This window comes from Suricata suricatta, chromosome 2 (assembly GCF_006229205.1).
Source record: "Suricata suricatta isolate VVHF042 chromosome 2, meerkat_22Aug2017_6uvM2_HiC, whole genome shotgun sequence".
In the NCBI taxonomy this organism is placed as follows: domain Eukaryota; kingdom Metazoa; phylum Chordata; class Mammalia; order Carnivora; family Herpestidae; genus Suricata; species Suricata suricatta.
In genome coordinates, this window is record NC_043701.1 from 52519677 (window position 1) to 52542448 (window position 22772).

The 22772-nt window shown below is 37.1% G+C and overlaps 1 long non-coding RNA gene across 1 annotated transcript in view; it reads right to left on the reverse strand.

Annotated features, from left to right (window-relative positions):
• LOC115306162 overlaps positions 1-22772 on the reverse strand; it is a 37638-nt gene that overhangs the window by 13786 nt on the left and 1080 nt on the right. The window contains exon 2 of the long non-coding RNA XR_003915217.1: positions 9642-9858. This is a non-coding gene — a long non-coding RNA (uncharacterized LOC115306162). The remainder of the gene's footprint in view (positions 1-9641; positions 9859-22772) is intronic.

The following is a 22772-nucleotide window of genomic DNA, read 5'->3' on the forward strand; positions in this document are numbered from 1 at the left end:
TCTTGAACAAAGGAGTGATATTGATGGGGTTTTGGAGTGATGGGGATCCAGAACTGATGGCCAAGAAAGATTTCTTGAGATGTCTTTGGTGCAAGAAAGGTGATTTTACTAAAGCACAGGAACAGGACTCGTGGGCAGAAAGAGCAGCACTGGGGTTGTGAAGAATGACTGGTTCTACACTAGGGGGTTGGTGACAATAAAGTCAAAAGGAGGTTTCTTAAAGAGATTTCAATATGCTAAAGACTCACAGGTTACTGGAGGCCTAACTATTGTCAAGCCAAGGCTGTTTTTCCCTCAAGGAAAACATTAATATTAAGACAGTGAGGAGTTTCTGGAGATTAGGCTATTGATACGATTGCCTGTTCCTTGTAGTTTACTGAGATATTTGTAAACTGATGGAGACTCTATCAGTTTAACCATTTGTTTTCTGTCCTTTCCTTTGTCCTTGGGCAGCCAATAGGATAGGAAAAGATAGAATTCAGTAGGCAGAGAGACAAAGACTAGGGCCTGGGTAGGGAAAAACAGAGTTTGGCATAGTGCTGGGAGTGTCTGGCCACAGCAAACCCCCTTAGGTATATGGTTCCTCCTAAGAATGTAACAGACCCCACTTACTCCCCCTCAGGTTTCCCTCAGGAGTTTGGCAAAAGACTGTTTGTCATAGACAACCCCTCAAACAATGAAAATGAGCCAATCAGTAAGGGACAACACAGCACCTCAAGCTACCCAGCCAATAAGAGTAGAATCTGAGAGGGAACAAGGGGGAAAGGAAGAGGAGGGCTGATCAGAACCTTATAAAACAAGGACCCTTGCCTATAGTCCTTGGACATCTACTTTTGAGTGTCCCTTCTCTCTAAAGAGAGCTTTCTTACTATTCTTCCTTTCTGAACTTATATTCTGATAAACTTTTGTCTGCTGCTCATTTTGTGTCCACCCCTTCATTCTTCCAAGTGGTGAGACAACAAATCCAGGGTATTGTGGTAAAAGAAATCCTGCAACAATTTAATACTCGGCTTAGCAGTACCTAAAATTTTTAGGTTGAATTTTCTTTTATTTCCCTTAACTTTTCAACAACAACCACAACAAGAACAAAAAGAAATTTGGACTTAGATAACAAAACCTTTTATGCAAAAAGATTGTTGTAATGGGAAAAGGGATATAACCTTAGGGAGCCCTCCAACTGTCAGACTAGAAGTGTCTCAAAGGTCAAGCAGAAAGAATTTTCTTTCAGAGGATGGCGTGAACAAGGCTGGAAGGAACTGAATGTGGGGAATAGCTGAGCAGGCACCCTTGATAGGGAAGTGGACCAGAGAATTTTTCCCCTACAGTCAGTTGATTCTTGGGAAGGGTCCTTAAGGAGACAATGTTTTACTTCCTGTTGCTGCTTAAGATAGAGGGAGGGAAGCAGTGAAAGTCCAGGGACCTGGAGGAGGAGTGGACCCTGACTAAAATCATGGTCAAGTCACATTAGAGGGCATTTTTGTCCAAATTGGTGGAGAAAAACCATTCAGCTAACCACTTATGAGCTGAAAAAAGGGAGATTCAGAGGATCTGTATCTGGTGTCATTCTAGATGAAGGAAGGGGTTTTAGTGAAGTAGTAAAAGGAAGGATGGTTCTTTGCAGTGAGCCATTCCCTAGAACACAAAAGGTTATGAGAATTCTTAATGAGCCCAAGTGAAATGCAACACTGTCAACTTCAATATTTTCCTTTCTTTCCTCTCTCTCTCTCTTTTTTTCCCATTCTCATTCTGGTAGGAAATTCAAGAGCTTGTGTTCAGCTGTGCTGATTGTATTTTATCTTGCCTACCCGAATTTTTATTCTGTTTCCAATAAGAATTTTAGGCTTATTACAGCTTTTTCTATTTCTGTGAAACTGTTATATGTAATACCGGCGTACCACAGACATACTGCAGGTTTCTTTCCAGACCCCCGCAGTAACACAAATCTTGCAATAAAATGAGCCAAATTAATGTTTTTGGTTTTCAAGTACCTATGAAAATTGTTTGCCCTGTACAGTACTCCAATTAAGTATGCAATAGGATTAAAAATGATACACCTTAATTAAATGACTAACCATCATCTGAGCTTTCAGTGAGTTATAATCATTGGCCACAGATGATCACAGAAGAGTAATGAATATTTTGAAATACTGTGACGATTCCAAAATGTAACAAAGTGAGCAAACTCTATTGGAAAAAAAGTGGCACCAGAAAAAAAAAATAAAAGAGAAAGAAAAAATGGAACCAGAAGACTTGCTCAACACAGCCCTGCCACATGCCTTCAATTTGTAAAAATGCATTATCTGTGAGAAGAGTCAACAGCTGTGTCTGTGTATTCATGGATTTGTCTCACCCTTTTTTAGCCTCCTGGTTCTGTTTCATAGAAGGCTTGTCTTGTCTCCTGTTGCACATACTTACATGCTTTGTAAATTTTATTCTCATTTTTTCTAGGAAACATTCAGAACTAGGCCTTTCCACTCTGACTCTCTTGGATGGAATTTGGATTTCTCCTGTGTTTTAGAGACCACCTTGTTTGTTTGTTTGTTTGTTTGTTTATATATAATTTATTGTCAAGTTGGCTAACATACAGTGTATACAGTGTGCTCTTGGCTTCATGAGTAGATTCTCATGATTCATTGCTTACATACAACACCCAGTGCTCATCCTAACTAGTGACCTTCTCAATGCCCATCACCCATTTTCCTGCCCCTCCACTTTCCCACCCCCATCAAGCCTCTGTTTGTTCTCTGTATTTAAGAGTCTCTTATAGTTTGCCTCCCTCCCTGCTTGTAACTATTTTTTCTTCCTTCCTTTCCCCATGGTCTTCTGTTAGCTTCTTCATAGCAAAAGAAACAATGAACAAGACTAAAAGACAACCTACTGAATGGGAGAGATATTTGCGAATGACATATTGAATAAAAGGTTAGCATCCAAAATCTATAAATAACTTACCAAATAACACCTCCCCCCCCCAAAATAATCTAGTGAAGAAATGGGCAGAAGACATGAAGAGACTTTTTCGAAGAAGACATCCAGATGGCTAATCGACACATGAAAAGATGCTCAACATTGCTCATAATCAGGGAAATACAAATCAAAACTACACTGATACCACCTCACACCAAAAAGAGTGGCCAAAATGAACAACTCAAAAAACAACAGATGTGGTGGAGATGTGGAGAAAGAGAAACCTTATTGCACTGTAGGTGGGAATGCAAACTGGTGCAACCACTCTGGAAAACAGTGTGGAGTTTCATCAAAATTTTAAAAATAGAAGTACCCTACGACCCAGCAATAGCACCACTAGGAATTTATCCAAAGGACACAGGAGTGCTGATACATAGGGGCACATGTAGCCCAATGTTAATAGCAGTACTCTCAACAATAGTCAAAATATGTAAAGAACCTGTATGTCCATCAACTGATGAATGGATAAAGAAGATGTAGTTTATATATACAATGGAATACTATTTGGCAATTAAAAAAGAATGAAATCTTGCAATTTGCAACAACTGGAACTGGATAGAGCTGGAGGAACTTATGCTGAGTGAAATAAGTCAGTCAAAGAAAGACAGATATCATATGTTTGCATTCATATGTAGAATTTGGGAAACTTATCATCTTGTTTATTTTAAAATTTTTGGTTATTTATTTTCCTTTATTCAATATATATCAAGTATGCCCATATATTGGGTGTTTATCAGCAGCAGCAACAATTACTTTATGCCAACCCTTTCTCTTTGCTTTCAGTTGTTGTTAGAACGGTTCTCCTCTTTTTTTTTTTTAATTTTTTTGTTTATTTATTTTGAGAGAGAGAGGGAATGATGCAAGTGGAGGAGGGACAGAAGAAGGGGGAGAGAAAGAGAATCCCAAGCAGGTTCCACGCTGTCAGTGCAGAGCCCAACTCAGGGTTCAATCTCACAAACTCTAGGATCATGACCTGGGCTGAAATCAAGAATTGTACACTTAACTAACTGAGCCACCCAGATGCCCCAGAACCCTCTTCTTCATTCCAGACCTGTAAAGTACTTGTGTTTAAACGCACCTTGCGATCTTACTTGTGACGTACTCCCACATGGTAAGATTTACCTTATACTTGGTTGTTTCACATGCTCAAACATTGATACATATGTAGAAAATATGAAAATGTGCTTCAATTGCTGGCTTGCTGTCTCCAATCTCCTTCATAGATATTTGTCAAGATCCACTTTTTAACAGATACTCAGTCTGCCAACTTTCTGACTTTTGGTTTCTGTGTAAGGCTGCTGGCTGAGCTCAAAATGCCACATTTTTCAAAATGTTTTATTTATTTTTGAGAAAGAGAGCCTGAGTGGGGTAGGGACAGAGAGGGGGGAGGGGACAGAGAATCCAAAGTGGTCTCTGTGCTGACATCAGTGACTGTAATGGGGGCTTGAACTCATGAACCATGAGTCTGTCAGGTGCTCAACTGACCGAGCCACCCAGGTGGCCCTCAAAATGCTGCATTTACATGTAAATGCATATTTACATATATTAGTATATAATATATACTATTATTATAATATTTATAAATAAAAATCTTTTATAAATATATTTATAATAATATTGTATAATATAATGTATTATGCGTAATTGTTATATTATTCTATATTATGTATATGCATTTATATATAAATAATTACATACTTCTTCATTATACTTCTTACCTTTACTCTTATGGTCAGAGTATTAGTGTGTTAGGTTCCTCTCAGACTCTTAGATTAGGTTAAGTTATCATTTTAATTTCTAGGGTTATGTTGGTTTTTGCTGTTATACTCTTGAATGTTTTCAAATCATTTTTACTCTTTAGGTGAACATGAGGGTTGGATTTAAAGGAGGAGGAGGGTTGGTTGGGACAATTCAGCTTTACACCATTCCAAATCCAAGCCAAGATTACCTAGTCTCAGTAGAAAGGACTATCACAGCTATGCTGCACAATAATTCAAACTCAGCTATATGCATAATTTAAGTTTAACAATATCAGAACCATGGCCATAGGGCCATAATTTTTATTGCATTAAAATATTACTCCATAATGAATTAAAACTGAAGTAAAATACATTTTAACAACTTTTAGAATTGTTTAGTGAATTGCAACACCAGCATGCATGGATTGTATCTTCTTCCTCAAACTGAAATAAGAAATTAACGAAATCCAGGGGCGCCTGGATGGTTCAGTCAGTTAAGCATCCAGACAAGGGCTCAGGTCAAGATCTCATGGTTCGTGAGTTCAAGCCCTGCACTGGATCCTGTGGTGAGAGCTCAGAACCTGGGGCCTGCTTCAGATTCTGCCCTTCTCTCTCTCTCTGCTCTTCCCCCACTGGCACTCTGTCTCTTTCTCTCAAATATAAATAAACATTAAAAATTTTTGTTTTAAAATTAATGAAATTCATCAAGCATCTGAACAAAGTAATAAATACCCTCTCAGGAAAACTAGCATGCATGTGTTCTATACCACCTGATACAGCTAGTCATGGAGAACTTGGTCTATGTCCTTCACATTTTATCGCTTTTAAGGCTGTCTCTATGGAGCTTCGCTTTCAAATATTATAGTCTAATATTCTGATAGAAGAAAATGCTTTCAAGATGCATCACAGGTATTTCGTGGCTGAATTATCTAAAAGCTTTTCTTCAGGCGCCTGGGTGGCTCAGTCGGTTAAGCATCCGACTTTTGCTTAGGTCATGATCTCACAGTTCATAGGTTTGAACCCCACATCAGGTTCTGTGCTGACAGCTAGCTCAGAGCCTGGATTCTCTGTCTCCCTCTCTCTCTGAGCGTCCCTTCTCCTGCTATCTCTCTCTCCCTCTCTATCTCTAAAATAAATAAAAACAGTAAAAAATATTAAAAGCTTTTGTTGACTTTTAATTTGCATAAGTTAAGTGGAACACAAACTATTCTTATGGAAGTAAAACAAATGAGTGAAAATAATTTAGTATGATTTAATGACTATACATAATTGTTTTACAGTATACTTACTTTGTGTGTGTGTATGTGTTACTCTCAGGCTGATACTCTACCAAACCCCATTTTTTAAAAATTATAAATGCACTAATGCTTAATATCAGTTCTGACTGGTGGGTTACATAGAGATGTGTATTTATGAAGAGCATCAAGCTACTGAATAGGAATCTTTACAGATTTTGCTGTTGACACCACTGTAAAGCAGACTGGTAATGTTTAGCTAATGTCTTTGCCCAAAACTGAAGCAATAGCAATCTCTGCTGGGTCCCCCGCCTCCCCCAGTCCTTAACACTCTGTTTCACTTTTGCTTTTATTTCCATAGTAACCAGTGAACACAGGAATGTTCCAACACTTCTGCCGGCTTCCAATCCCTTGTCAAATTCTTCCACTGCATGAGGTGCGTGCGTTATAACACACGGTGACTCAGCTTTCTGTTGGTTAACATTTCTGATTGGTGGTAAATACCCTCCATTACTTTTTCCTTTTTTTTTTAACTTTCAAAAGATGCCATATTAAAATCAACAGTTAAGTTCATGTATTATATTAGCTAATTATATATTCCAAATTTAATAATGCTTCTGTATATATTTAATGTATATCTTTTATTTTATTTTTAAATGTTTATTTTTGAGAGAGAGAGACAGAGTGTGAGCAGGGGAGGGACAGAGAGAGAGGGAGACACAGAATCTAAAGCAGGCTCCAGGCTCCAAGCTGTCACCACAGAGCCTGACATGGGGCTTGAACCCACAAACCGTGAGATCATGACCTGAGTGGAAGTTGGTCACCCAACTGACTGAGTCACCCAGGTGCCCCCTTAATGTGTATCTTTTAATCAAAATAAAGTTTCATTCAATCTTTTCGAGCACCTAATATATATTTAGAAATGATACTTATGAACATTTTTAAGATATCAACTCTTGCACTCTAGAAATCCCATGTAATAGAAAACATCTTGAAAATTATCATTTTAGATAAAAACATATTAAATATATGCTATACAAATTACTGTTGATTTTCACAAGAGAGAGTAATTGATTCTGCAAAGGAATCTCTACATAAATGAGCATTTGCCAGAAAGAAAATTTGGAGCAAGACATTTAAGAAGAATAACACAATCACAGAGGACAGAAAAGAAAGGAGCAGTGAGGGAAATAAGTATAATGTGCTTAAACCAGAGAAGAATTGGGATGTCAGATTATGAAAAATGATGTGACATAAATAGTTAACTGCAGATAGAATTTGTGAAGACAATATGACTCTAAAGATAAGACACTGCAGGATTCTGGAGCGCCTGGGTGGCTCAGTGGGTTAAGCATCCGACTTCATCTCAGGTCACAATCTGACTGCTTCTGAGTTCGAGTCCCACATGGGCTGACTCCTGACAGGAGCCTGGAGCCTACTTAAGATTCTGTCTCCATCGCTCTGCCCCTTCCCTGCTCACGCTCTGTCTTTCTCTCAAATATCAAATAAAATATAAAAGAGAGAGAGAGAGGAAGGGAGACTGCGGACTCAGAAATGGATAAGCTCTTTTCCTTCGTTTTCAGAGTTCTGTAAGTATCACATGTTCACTAGGTCTCGCGGTCTCGCGGTCTGTATTCACTTGTCCAGTCTCAGAAAGGGAAGGGCAATGAAAAGAGAGCCCTTCTATTCTTAGAACTATTGTTATTCCTTGTGTGTGAATTTTCCTGGAATTATAAATGATTTTGTGCCTTCAGTTTCCCTACCTGTAACTAAACACACAGTGACTTCGAACATTATTTTTTTCTGTCACCAGTGGAACTCAACTTCCCTCAGACCAGCTAGTGGCCTCTGTACCGCAGATCCTGGGGAAATGCACAAGGCTACACTTTTTAATACCTGAAAAACTTGAATTAATGTAGCTCCAAAGGATGTTATTCCCCTGGTGTAAGCTGCTGCATTTGGACAAATCACACTCATAGTGAATATAATTTGCAAGGGTTTTACAGTCGTTTTTGGGAAATTAAATTAAAAAGTAGGTTTTCTATTACATTTTGTGACATTCAAGCCTTAAAGATCTTATCAAGAATTAAATTAGGCTAACTTTCTCTCTCTTTTTTTTTTTTTCTTTTCTTAGGGAACATCCAGGAAAGTAGTTCTTTCATTTAGTGGTTGGGATAAAAATATCTTAATTCAGGTGTTTTAAAGGGTGATAAAACTGACCCTGCATGTTATAGACCAATCAACTTCATTAATGCTGCAGTTAAATCGCACATGAGAATTTTATTGCAGTGGTTGGAACTGATGAAAAAATTTAAAAGTACAGATGTAAAATGCTAATAGTAGTTAGGTAATTTCCCAAAGATTCTAACGCTAAGCAGTTTTTCCGACTGAAAATTGATCTTTTCTTTGCTCATATTTCAGTGTATTTATACAAACTGAGACCACAGGAAAAATGTAATTCGCGAAAGGGCTGCAAACTTGGCTCCGTTTGGTCTGGGTCCCTTCCTGAACTACATTTCAGTGAATACTGAGTGCTGCATAATCGTCACCTGGGCTCAGAATGCGATATTAAGAATTCAGATTTAGTGAACACCACAATATTACTTGAAAGAGATCCAGGAAGTTCTGCTGGACTTTATGTATGCGTTCCTATTTTTCTTAACGGCGTATATTCATACACGTGCGTGATAGTACCTATTTGTTTCTGAATGAACGTCTATAAACATAAACAACCAGTACTTATGAGTGATTACAATGTATCCAGCATTTATTAAAATCACTTTGCCTATGTTTACACCTTTCATCCTCCAAAGGAGCCACTGTGAGCACAAACCCACATCTACATAAACAGCATGTGAATGTGTGTCGATAGAACACAGGCCACAGAGACCTCACTCTGGAATGGATGTGGACCCTTGGCCACCCTCAGGGTCCTAATCTCCGTGGAGAGGCTTCAAGCAATCATGTACCTAGCAGTTTCTCAGGTGATGCTGGCGCTCACCTAAGTTTATGAACCACTGTCTTATGCAGGCCCTGTCTTCCTTTATATTATGTTCTTAATAGGAGTCTAAAAAGGGTAGTTTTGTGTCATTTTCTGTTCTTAAAAATGTCACATTCTGTGGCTCCAATTCAATCCCTTCTGACACTTTGCAGTGGTTCTCAGATTCACTCTGCGCTCAGCGCGCGGTGATCATGTCGTAAAGATTTAAGACTCAGCACTTTAGAAACCTGTTATTATTGATAATATACTCCCACCACTGAGTAGCATTCTCTGCGACCTTGGTAGGTTGTTTTAATTGCATCCTCTTATAAGAACCTCTATTCACCTGTCCACACTGCCATCCTGCATTGTGTGATCCATTCTTTTCTAAGGCCACATTTCTTCCTTTTACCCTCGAGGCACAAAGGCCAGTTCCCAGGTGCCCTAGGCCCAGAGAGGACCCTTGGGGGGTCAGGTGGCCATGTGGTCACTCACTGGTACTATCTCTCTCATGCTCTCACCACTGAGGCTTGCTCTACTGATCTATAAACATACCCCTTTCCCTAAATTATGGCCCTCATAAAAAAAGGGTCCACTTTTTTTTTTCCTGAAGAGATACCCAGGCTTACCTGTCCGCAGGTATTATGTTTTTTTTTTTTCCCTGTCAGGATAGATCATAGGCAAAAACAAAAAACAAAAGCAAAACAAAAACAAAAAAACCACCTAGCTTATGTTGCATCGAGTAACCAGGCCCCTGTTCCAGCTGGTCCATGCTCAGAGCTGAGTTCTGACACTCCGGATGAAAACCCGTGATCTAAGGATGCTCTGTCTCACACATCCCAAGGATCTCCAAGCTCTCTCTTCTCAGCATGACACAAGGGTGGCTTATCTGTCTTGTCAGATTTGAGAGAGAAAGCGCAGCTTCCAGACAGATTCACCCCTACGAAAAGCAAACAGACATTTTCTTTATGATCTTTCTAGTTTTTTTTTAAATGTGGTTTTACAGAGAGCATCATTGCAACATCCGGAGAACTGATTTGTAATTGTGAATGGCACAGAAAAGTGTTTACCTTTTTGTTGCTAGGTAGTAGAGACAGAGAAGACAAAATACCAAGAATTGGATCCCAGCCCCAATTCCCATTTTCCCCGGTGCCATTGTGTCAAATGGAGCTAAGTGCACGGGCCTCTAGTAGCTGCAGTGTATGAATCTGGAAAAAACCTACCGCAAGGTCATTAAAGGGCATAGTCATCCATGAATGGAAGCCATATATATCATGTTATTGGAGACATTCCTAAGTGGACAGTGAGTTTATTTTATAGCGTATCACAGAATAGTAGAACTGGGAGGGACACATGATAATCTGCTCCAACACCTTTATTTTAAAGATGAGGAAATGAGAGCCCATGGAAATTATATTACTTTCCCAAGGTTACAGGACTATGTAATTACCATTTTCCATAAATGTGATAAATCTACATATTTGAACCAGCATTAATTTTTACCACAGAGAGAATGTAGGCAAGAATAGCTTATAATCCATAATGTAGACAATACGGGGGGTATGTGAAAGTAAAAATCATTGCTAGAGAAGATTGGAGATATTTTCAAATAGGTCATTGAATAGTAAAATATACTTCTTTTAATTTTAGAAATGCAAATGTAAAGGAAATTAATTTACGTATTATATGGATGCTTAAACAAAAGGAGTTTTCTGCGTAGGTGTTATGGTTAGATTGTTTAGATTTGATTCTAAGGTATTTTTTTTTAACATAGGAGGTCAGCCGGGGCCATCTGATAGCTGGTGACAGATAGAGTTTCTGAGAAGTGGTTCTGTTCTCAGAAGAATATGAGAAGCTGATCTTAGAACCTTAGGATTAGATTTCCAACACCAGTTCTGAGATGACCAAGAGACATGGTTGGAAGAAAACAATTTACTGGAATTTAAGGCCATTTCCAGCAATCATTTCTTCATGAGATAAAAGTAGGTCTGCAGTGTCATCCTCAGCTTAAATTTCTTTTTTTTAATGTTTATTTCTTAATTTTGAGAGACAGAGAGAGAGAGTAAGAGAAAGCACACATGAGCAGGGGAGGGGCAGAGAGAGACAGAATCCCGTTACGTCAGTGCAGAGCTCAGCGTGAGGCTTGAACTCACTAATTACATAAGATTACGGCCTGAGCCCAAATCAAGAGTCAGATGCTTAACCAACTGAGCCATCCAGGAGCCCCTCTCTCATTTCTTAAAAATACTTCCTATATGAAAATATTTAATTTTAAGATTGGACTCTGGAAAGAGACTAATACAATTTGAATTGTGAATCAGTCATAAAATAACATAAATCTTAGCAGATCACACATTATATTTGAGTCTCCATTTCCTCATGCAAAAATGAATTGAATGAACACATGTAAAGGACTCAGACCAGTGTCTGACACACAATGTATGATTCCATTGGCAACATCATAATTATTAGATTATTGTTGTGTCTCTAGCAATAGTAACAATAGAATTAGAAGTATAGTTGCACAAGAGTCTCAAGAAAACAAGAAGCTGTTCAGAGATAAAATATTTTAAACCAGCTCCTTTTGGATACTAAGGTTTTGAACTATGTCCTTACTGGTTTATGCCTTCCAGATCTTTCCATTTCTAATAAGGGTGTTAACATCTCCAACTAATAGTGGGTTCATCTATTTCTTCTTGCTGTTCCATAAGTTATACTTCAGGTGGTTTAATGCTCTGTTGTTAGGTATTTTTGTTGTTGTTGTTGTTGTTTGTATTGTTTTTTGTTGTTGTTGTTGTTTGGAGAATTGACCCCTCAATCATTATGTAATGCACTTCTTTATACCTAATAATTTCCCTTGCTTTGAAATATGCTGTATCTGAAATTGGTATAGTTATAACTCCTTTCCTTTAATTAATATTAGCATGGTATATTTTTCTTCATTCATTTTTAATCTATACTTGTTTCTTAAAATTCCATTTTCAAAAGCATCAAATAAAATAAAATACTTATGAATAAGTTTAGTCAAGGAGATGAATGATCTGTACATACCAAAAAAACCATGATAAAACATTAATAAAATAAATTGAAGAAGACACAAGAAATAGAAAGATATTGAGTATTTATGGATTGAAGAATTAACATTGTTATGGTGGCCATACTGTCCAAAGCTATCTATTGGGCACCTGGGTGGCTCAGTAAGTTAAGTGTATGGCTTCGGCTCAAGTCATGATCTCACGGTTTGTGGGTTTGAGCCCCGCGTCAGGCTCTGTGCTGATAGCTAGCTCAGAGCCTGGGGCCTGTCTTCACATCTCGTGTCTTCCTCTCTCTCTGACCCTCCCCTGCCTGCTCTGTCTCTCAAAAATAAATAAAAAACATAAAAAAGTCTTTTATGGTTTATTTCCTTCTCTCTCTTAAAAAAACAAAGCTATCTATAGATTTAATGTACTTCTCATCAAAATCTCAGTGTCCTGTTTCACACACACACACACACACACACATGCACACGCATGCACACACAAATACACACACACACATCTTTGTGGAAACACAAAGGATCTCATCTGAATCAAACTTGAGAAAGAATAAAGTTGGAGGCATCAAGTTCTTATGTTAAACAAAGCTATAGCAATTACAACAGTATAATCTTAGCAAAATAGACACAAAGATCAATGAAACAGAATAGAGAGCCCAAAATAAACCCATGTATATACTGCCAATTTTTAACAAGGGGCCAAAATTATATTACTGGAAAAGGATAGCCTTTTCAATAAATGGTACTGGGAAAAGTAGATATCCACATGCAAAAGAATGAAATTGGATCTCTATCTTACACTGTATATGGAAATCAACTCAAAATGGATTAAGAAGTTAAATGTGTGACCTGAATCTATGAAATTCCTAGAAGAAAACAGGGCTTAAGCTCTTTGCTTTCTGACAATGTTCTTGGCAATGTTTTGTTTTGTTTGTGTTTGACATCAAGAGAAAAGGGAAGAAAAGTAAAAAGAAAGAAGTGAGACTACACAAAACTAGAAAGTTTCTGCACAGCTAAGAGAATACATAACAAAATGAAAAGTCAACCTATAGAGTTGGAGAAAATATTTGCAAAACATATCTGTTAAGATGCAATATCTATTACACACACACACACGAGTGTGTGTGTGTGTGTGTGTGTGTGTGAATCACAACTCAATAGTAAAAAAAAAAAAAAACTCCTCTCTCTCTCCAATCTTGGGGCCAGTGGTTTGCACTGTGTCCTCACCCCTTTTACACATCCAAGAGAGTTATTTTTCAGTCTTTTCCATTTTTTTGTAGTTCTTAGGACACAGTGGAATTTCCATGCTTCTTACATGAGGAACTGGTAACCTGTTGTTGAGGTTTTCTATACTGTTTTTCTCTGCTGAAATTCTGTTACTTTGCCAGTGTCTCTTAGCAATCTCCCCTAATTTGAATTCTCATCTTTTCTTCACGTTCACATTAATAATGTCTGTGATTCCCCAGGACTATTTACAATGGAGTATTTTGTGACGTTGATAAATCAGGTAGTGCGGGAGGAAAATATGTGTGGAAGGATACAGCGGCAGTTAATAGATAAAGAGTACCATTTTGAGTGTGTTGCAACTGAGAAGCTCATTGAAAATCTACATGGCATTCTTTATTCACTTAAATCCCATAGTATGGAATTTGTGTCTACAGTTCAGGCAAGAAATCAAGATTAGATAGCTTAAATTTTTTATTTACTTATTTGCTTGTTTAGAGAGAAGGTAGGGAAGGGAGGGGCAGAGAGAGAGACAGATCACCTCAAATAGGCTCCAGGGTGGCAGAGCAGAGCCCAACCCAGGGTTTCATCCCGTGAGCCATGAGGTCATGACCTGAGCCACAATCAAGAGTCGGTCACCTGACTGAGCCACGCAGGTGCCCCAAGATTAGACAGCTTTGTTATAAAACCATTATACTTAAAAAATATCATAACAAAAGAAATATAGAGAATATGAAACATCACCAACATCAAAATAGTAAGGTTACTTTGGTCTGAGTGGTAAAAGGAGGAAAAGAGTAGTGAGGTATTGTTTGCTAATGTAAGGCATAGGCGACAGTAGCACGTGCTAAGGAAACTGAACACTGTCTTCTGGATTATGCTTCCAGAGAGTTAAGGATGAAACTAAGAATTTTTCAATAGATGGTTTGGCAGAGATGCCACTGTAAGGTGTTATGGATGGGTAAGAAATAGTGCCATAGGTTGTAAGCACTTAAACAGTTGAGAAGGAAAAGAGGCACAAGAGGCTGTAGTGTGAATTTTAATAAGAAACAGAAGAGTCGGCATTTATCATTTATATGTTGCCCTGAACGTCTAAAATTTATTTTTATGCTGCTTTCCCATTCTCAATGATAAAGTCTTTGAATGCTGAGTGTTTTCGTATTACTTTGAACATAACACAAAACTTGCAGTATTGAACAGTCAACAAAAAAAAATTTTTTAAGTGTTAGTAACTGCAAACACTGTAGCCAGTCCAGGTCCTGTCAGATGTATAATTCTTTCTAATTGTTAACCTTGAATCAGTATGCTACATGCTTCATTTCTGTCAGAATTCATACAATTATTCTGTTCACCCATTCCAGAAGTATTTATTCAGCATCTTCTAAGCAGTTTTGGACTTTTGCTTTTCATAAAGGAATGATAGAGAAGAAACAAATTCTCCTAATCAAATAACTTAAAATCTTGGGGCATCTGGGTGACTCAGTTGGTTGAACGTCTGGCTCTTGATTTCAGCTCAGGTCATGATCCCAGGATTGTGGGATCAAACCCTCCTCCCCACTCCACCCCCTACCATCCCCACTGGGCACTGAACTGACAGCAAGGGGCTGCTTGGGATTCTCTCTCTCCCTCTCCTCTCTCTTCCCCTTCCCCACTTGCACCCTCTCTCTCTCTCTCTCTCAAAATTAATAAATAAACTTTAAAAAGCACTGCCATGTGTATAGATTAATATCTAGGATTTAGCTATATGTAATCATGCTATAAATACTGATTTTGTGAGTGTCTGACTTTGGCTCAGGTCATGATCTCACAGTTTGTGGGCCCTGTATGGGGCTCTGTGCTGGCAGCTCAGAGCCTGGAGCTGCTTCCGATTCTGTGTGTCTCTCTCTCTGCCCCTCTCCTGCTCATGATCTGTCACTCTCTGTTTCTCAGAAATAAATAAAAGGTTAAAAAAGAATTTAAAAATATAAATAAATAAAAATTAATCCCAAAGTTATTGTATATAAAGGTAAATACATAAAAATCAGTTGTATTTCTATACATGCAAAGGTTATGGACCGAATGAGTGTGTCCTCCCATAATTTACTGTTAAAGCAACAAGTCCACATATGATGTGATTTGGTGTGGAGACTTTGAGAGGTAAATAGGTTCAGAGGGTGGCATTTCAAGTTGACATTCATGTTCTTAACAAGAACTAAAGAAAACAAAGTGCTAGCTCGCTCTCTCTCTCTCTCTCTCTCTCTCTCTCTCTCTCTCTCTCTGCCACATAAGGACACACAGAGAGAAGACCTGCTTTCTGCAAGTAAAGAGGAGGGTTCTCAGAAAGAACCAAATTGGACGTCACCTTGACCTCTATTTGATAGCTTCCAAAATTGAGAAAGAAATGACTGCTGTTTAACCCACCCCATTTATGGTGTTTTGTTAGAACAGACTGAGACAACAAGCCCCAGTCAGAAAATAAATTTTTAGAAGATTCATTTAAATAGATGGGGTGCCTGGGTGGCTCAGTTGGTTAAAGCTGACCAACGTCAACTCAGGTCATGATCACACAGTTTGTGGGTTTGAACTCTGCATCAAGCTCTGTGCTATAGCTTGGAGCCTGGAGCCTGCTTCAGATTCTGTGTCTCCTTCTATCTCTGTCCCTTCCTTGCTCATCTCTGTCTCTCTATATATCAAAAATAAATAAAAAGAAGAAAAATTAAGTAGAAACAATAATAACTATCATATTCAAGGATGAAAATTTAAATGAATACCTATAATATACTCTTTTTACAATATTTATTTATATTTGAAAGAGAGAGAGCATGAGTAAGGTAGGGCAGAGAGGGAGACACAGAATCTGAAGCAGTCTCCAGGCTCTGAGCTGTCAGCAGAGTCTGATGTGGGGCTTGAACTCACAAACGAGATCGTGACTTGAGCCAAAATTGGATGCTTAACCAACTGAGACACCCAGGCACCCCAAAACTTAAATGAACATTAAAGAAAATTGTGAAATAATATTGAGTAAAACAAAATAAAACTCAGGTTGAGGAATACTTAAGATAATATGGATTCAATTATTCATTCTCTTAAAGATGTCTATTTTTTTCTCAAAGGAACTCTGAATCAAATGAATACAAATGAAGTCAGAATCAAAGATTTTAAAGCTTTCAAGCTCATATTAAAGTTTATGTGGCCCTGCACAAGGCCCAAAATAGCCAATAATTTTTGAAAAACTTGCCCTGCCAAATATCATAACTTGGTGTGTAAATCTACAGTACTTAAGAAAGCATTGCATTGATTCGCATTATGTTTTGGCCCACGGATAAAAATATAAACAATTACAATAAAATAGGAATTCCTAAATAGAACTTGCAAATACAGGCATACCTCATTTTATTATGTTTTGTTTTATTGTGCTTTGCAGATATTGCATTTTCTGCATATTGGAGGTTTGTGAGAACTCTGCGCCAAGGAAATTTATTGGTACCATTTTTCCAACTGTGTTGGCTCACTTTGTTTCTCTGTGTCACCTTTTGGTAATTCTTGCAATATTTCAAATCTAATCTATAAATGTATGTGTTCCAACTGTTCCACAGGCTGACTGTTCCCCATTTTTCTCCTCTTCTCACATTTTCCTCTTCCCTGAGACACAGCAGCATTGAAATTAGGCCAGTTAATAACTCTACAATGGCCTCTTATGTTTTCCCGTGGAAGAGGACTCATAGGTCTCTCACTTTTAATCAAAGGCTAGAAATAACTAAGCTGAGGAAGGCATGCTGAAAGCCAGGACAGGTGGAAAGCTAGCCCTCTTGCCTGAAACAGTTGTGAATGTAAACGAACAGTTCTTGAGGGAAATAAAAATGCTACTTGAATGAACACACGAATGATAAGAAAGCAAAACAGCCTTACTGTGGATCTGGAGGAAATTTTAGTGGTCTGAAAAGAATATCAAACCAGCCTTACCATTCTCTTAAGCCAAAGCCCAGTTCAGTGCAAGGCTCTAACTCTTTAGTTCTCTGAAGGCTGAGAGGTAAGAAGCTGGAGAAAAAATGTCTGAAGCTAGCAGAGTTTGGCTCATGAGGTTTAAGGAAATAAGTTAAGACAAGAACATACAATTCCAGGGTGAGGCAGCGAGTGCTAATGTGAAAGCTCTAGCAAGTTCTCCAGGAGATCGAGCTGAGATCGTGATTAAGGGTGGCTACACTGAACAGCAGATTTCCAATGCATACAAAATCACTTTCTGTAGAAAGAAGATGCCAGCTAAGACTTTAATAGCTAAAGAGGATAGGTCAATGCCTGGCTTCAAAGCTTCAAAAATCAAGTTGACTCTGGGGTGCCTGGGTGGCTCAGTCGGTTAAGCATCCACCTTCAGCTCAGGTCATGATCTCATGGTTCATTGGTTCAAGCTGGACAGCTCAGAGCCTAGATCCTGCTTCAGATTCTATGTCTCCCTCTTCCTCTGCCCCTCCTGGACTTGCACTCTGTCTCTCAAAAATAAATAAATGTTAAAAAGATTAAAAAACAAGAAAACAAAAATCAAGTTGACTCTTTCGTCAGGGGTTCAAGTAGCTGCTAACTTGAAGTTGAAAACAAAGCTCCTTGACCCTTCCGAAAATCCTAGCACCCTTAAGAATTTTGCAAAAAAATACTCTGCCTGTGCTCCATAAATAGAAAAGCAAAGCTGGGATGACAGTGCATCTGTTTACAACTGGGTTTTTACTGGATATTTTAACCCCACTGTTGAGAATTACTGCTCAGAAAAAATTCCTTTCAAAATAAGACTGCTCATGGACAATGCACCTGGCCACCTAAAGGCTCTGATGGAGACGTGCAGCACGACTGATGTCATAGTTATGCCTGCAAACCCAACATCCCCTGTGCATCCAAGGATCAATGAGTAGTTTCAACTTATTTAAGAAATATATTTTGGTGCACCTGGGTGACTCAGTTGGTTGAGCGTCCAACTTCAGCTCAGGTCATCATCTCATGTTTGTAAGTTTGAGCCCCACATCAGGCTCTGTGATGACAAACAGCTCAGAACCGGGAGCCTGTTTTGGATTCTCTGTCTCCTTCTCTCTCTGCCCCTCTTCTGTTCATGCTCTGCCTCTCTCTGTCTCTCAAGAATAAGTAAATGTTAAAAAATAAAATAAAATAAATATATTTCATGAGGCTGTAGCTGCCCTAGATAGTGGTTTCTCGGACGCATCTGGGCAAAGCAGCTGAAAACCTTCTGGAGAGGATTCACATTCTAGACGCTATCAGGAACATCTGTGATTCATGGGATGAGGTCAAAATATCAAAAAGAATATGAACAGGTATTTGGAAGAAATGGATTCCAAGTCACATGGATGATGGAGGGATTCTAGAATTTAGATGCTTTATTTATTTCTCTTCTAGCTTTTCTTGCTGCTTCCACAGCCTAAGGATTGCTGGTAATCCTTAGCAATTAAGTAATTTTGAATAAATGTATGCACAGTTTTTAGACAGAGGGTTGTTGCACAGTTAGTAGACTACAGTAGAGTATAAATAAAATAAAATGAAATAAAATAAAATAAATAAAATAAAATAATAGAAATCACCAAAAGATGTAATGGGGAATACATTAATATTAGGTAATCAAATAACACACTTTTTAAAAATTTTTAAATGTTTTATTTACTTTTGAGAGAGAGAGAGACAGCATGAGCAGGGGAGGGTCAGAGAGAGAGTGAGACACAGAATCCGAAGCAGACTCCAGGCTCTGAACTAGCTGTCAGCGCAGCTGACATGGGGCTCGAATCCATGAACTGTGAGATCATGACCTGAGTTGAAGTCGGATATTTAACTGATTGAGCCACCCAAAGGCCCCTCAATCACCATTTAGTGAAAGAATTTAAAAGGAACTTAAACAATATTTTTAAATCACCATTTAGTAAAAGAATTTGAAAGGAACTTAAACAATATTTGAAATAAATGGAAATAAATACACAGATATGGTATGTAGCTAAAACAGTTCTTAGAAATAATCAGCTTTAAAAGCCAATATAAGTAAATCAGTAAGATCACAAATCAGTATCCTAAATTTCTAATTCAAGAAACTAGAATAAGAAAAGATTAAACCTTAATTAAATAGTAGAAAGGAAATAAAAATTGGAGAAGAAATCAGAGAAAGAGAATATATAAAAATGAAAAAAATCCAATAAAATAAAACATCATTTGTTGAAAAGATAAACAAAATTGGCAAACATTTAGCTATGCTGACTAAGAGAAAGTAAAAGAGAAGGCACATTTAAAAAAATCAGGAATTGAAAACAGAATATCACAACTGACACTACAAAAATTAAAAAAATTATAAACTAACATCTTGAATAATCTCATGGCAACAAATTAAACATTTAGAATAAAATGAATAAATTACAACGATGACACAAATTATCAAAATTGATTCACAAACAAATAAAGGATATGAGTTTACCGTATCAAGTAAAGATATTTCATTAGCAATAAGATTTTTCTCACAACAAAAGGCCAGGTCTAGATGCCTGCACCACTAAATTTTATCAAATGTTTAAAAAGGAGATAATACCAATCTTTTACAAATTATGTCAGAAAATAGAGAAGGGAACACTTCTTAACTCATTCAGTAAAGATAAACAAAGATTTTTCGAGAAAACTACAGACCATTCATTCTAATAAAAATATATAGAAAATCGTTAACAAAATGCTCGGTTCGTGGGCTCAAGCCCCACCTCAAGCTCTGTGCTGACAGTTCAGAGCCTGGAGGCTGCTTCACATTCTGTCTCCCTCTCTCTCTGTCCCTCTCCTATTCATTCTCTCTCTCTCTTTCTCTCTCTCTCTCTCTCTCTCTCTCTGTCAAAAACAAACAAATCATCAAAAACATTTTTAATGTAAATAAAAATAACTTTTAATGTAAATCATTAACAAATGTGATCTATCCTAGGAATGCAGGATTGATTTCACACCTAAAAATAATACAATAAAGGACAAACAGTACTGATCATCTTGATAGATGTAGAAAAAGCATTTGACTAAATGAAGCACTCATTCATTATAAAAGGGGGTGGGTGAGTGGAACTCTGAAAACTAGCAAAGGGAGGAAGATTCTCAGTCTCCTAAAAAACAGCTACAAAGACATAAACATACCTTGAGTGATTTATGTGTTTTCAAAGACCTCTCCCTGAGATATAAAACATGCCAAATATGTCCATTTTCATCAAAAACAAAAATAAAACAAACAAAACCAAACCCAAAGATATCTAGATTGGACAGGAAGTAGTAAAGTTGACTTACTGACAAAGGACTGAATTCTGAATCCTAAATGCAGAAAAGCTTTAGGAATTCATGTGTACAATTGTTAAAACTTATAAATGAGTTTAGAAAAGTCTCAGAAACAATAATAGCATAAAATACCAATTGTATTCTGTATACCACTAATATACAGAAAATAAAAGAAAAATCATTCAAATAACATCAAAAATAACAAAATATGTAAGAATAAAATTGTAAAAAGTAATACAAGACTTATATTATAGAGAAGAAGCACACTGCTCAGAGGAATTAAAGCTCTAAATAAGGGGGGAGATATGACATATGTATGTGCTAGATTACTCAGTATTCTCTAAAATTAGCAAAAGATGACTGTAGTCACACACACACACACACACACACACACAAATCCCAACAGTTATTTTTGGTAGAAATTGACATTCTAAAATGTATTTCAAAATACAATGGTTCTAGAATAGCCAAAAATGTTGAAAAGAATAAAGTTAGAAACTTAAAGTATGCAATTCAAAATTTACACTAACGCTAATCTATTTAAGTCACTGTGGTACTGTGGCAAGGATAGGCATAGAGATCAATAAGACAGAATTGAGTCCAGAAATAAATCCTCATTGTTATGGTAAATTGAATTTTAACAACACTGTAAAGAAAATCCAGCGAGGAAGGGATAGTGTTTGCATAAATTGTATTGAGATAAGTGGGAAGTTATATAAGAAAGAAAGACAAAGAAAAAGGATGAAAGAAGGAAAGCAAGCAAGCAAGCAAGAAAGAACCTTGACCCTTACCTTACAAAAATCAACTAAAATGGACCACAGATCTGAATGTAAAACCTAAAATTTTAAAAACTGTGTCAAAAATGCCGAAAATCTTGGTGATCTTGAGACACAAAAGATTTCTTGAATATAACAACAAAAGTACAACCAGTAAAATAACAAATTAATAAATTTGACTTCATTAAAAAAATTTGTGCTCCAAACATAATCGTAATAGAATAAATTAAAAGAAGAAATTGTGAGAAAATATTTGCATATTATTTACACGATTACTGAACATATCATGAACATATAATATGCTCTTACAACTCAATTATAGACAAAACTGTACCTGTAACTGTAAATATCTGAATAGATATTTCAATAAAGAAGATATATGAATGACTAGCAAACATAAAAAATATGCTCAACATCAGTTATTAGAAAATTGTAAATTAAAATCATAATAAGATACCACCACACACACACTATACAGGATAAACATTTTATTTTTTAATGTTTATTTATTTTTGAGAGAGTGAGAGACAGTGCGAGCAGGGAAGAGGCAGAGAGAGACACAGAATTCAAAGCAGGCTTCAGGCTCCAAGCTGTCAGCACAGAGCTTGATGCAGAGCTCGAGACTGTGAGATTGTGATCTGAGATGAAGTCGGACACTTAACTGACTGCACCACCCAGGTGCCCTAGGTTAAATTTTAAAAGATAGACAATAATGAGTCTTAGTGAGGATGTAAAAAAATATAAAGCATATATGTTGCTGGTGGGAATGTGAAATGATACAGGCATGTTAGCAAGCAATTTAGCTATTTCTTATAAACTTAAATATAAACTTACCATATTACTTAGTCATCCTACTCTAGGAACCTTTCAAAAAGAAAGAAAAACATATATCTACACAAAAACTTGTACATGAATCAAGTGTGTGTAGCCGCATTATTCACAATATTTCCAAACTGGAAATAATTCAACTGTCTGTCAATTGGTGAACTGGGAAACAAAAGTGGTCTATTTATAAAATGGAATACTCTTCATCAGCAAAAGGAAGGAAGTACTGATGCACATTCCAATATGGATTAACCTCAGAAACATTATGGTAAGTGAAAGAAATCAGATTCAAGAGATTATATATTGAAGCTCTTATGTCATTTATATAAAATATGAAAAAAGATTAATTCATAGGGCTAGATTGACTCATAAGCCTATGGTTTGGGTGGGTATAGAGATGAACTAAAAATAAGCACAAAGAAACAATGGAGGGTGATGACAACATCCCAAGATGGGATTGTAGTGATGGTTGCACAGCTCTACAAATTTGATAAAATGTCATTGAATGCCACACTTAAAATGAGTGAATTTTGTGGTATATGATTTATACTTCCATAACACTGTTTTCTAAATGTTTAAAACATGGCAATTTTGAAATGTCAAGGGTGTATGAAGACCACAAGAGAGAGAATTGATACATCAATGACCAAAACAGAACTTCTATGCAGTTTTTATTCTATATATAAAGAAATGAAAGCTAACATTAAAAAACACCATATAAAACTGTATAAGATACTT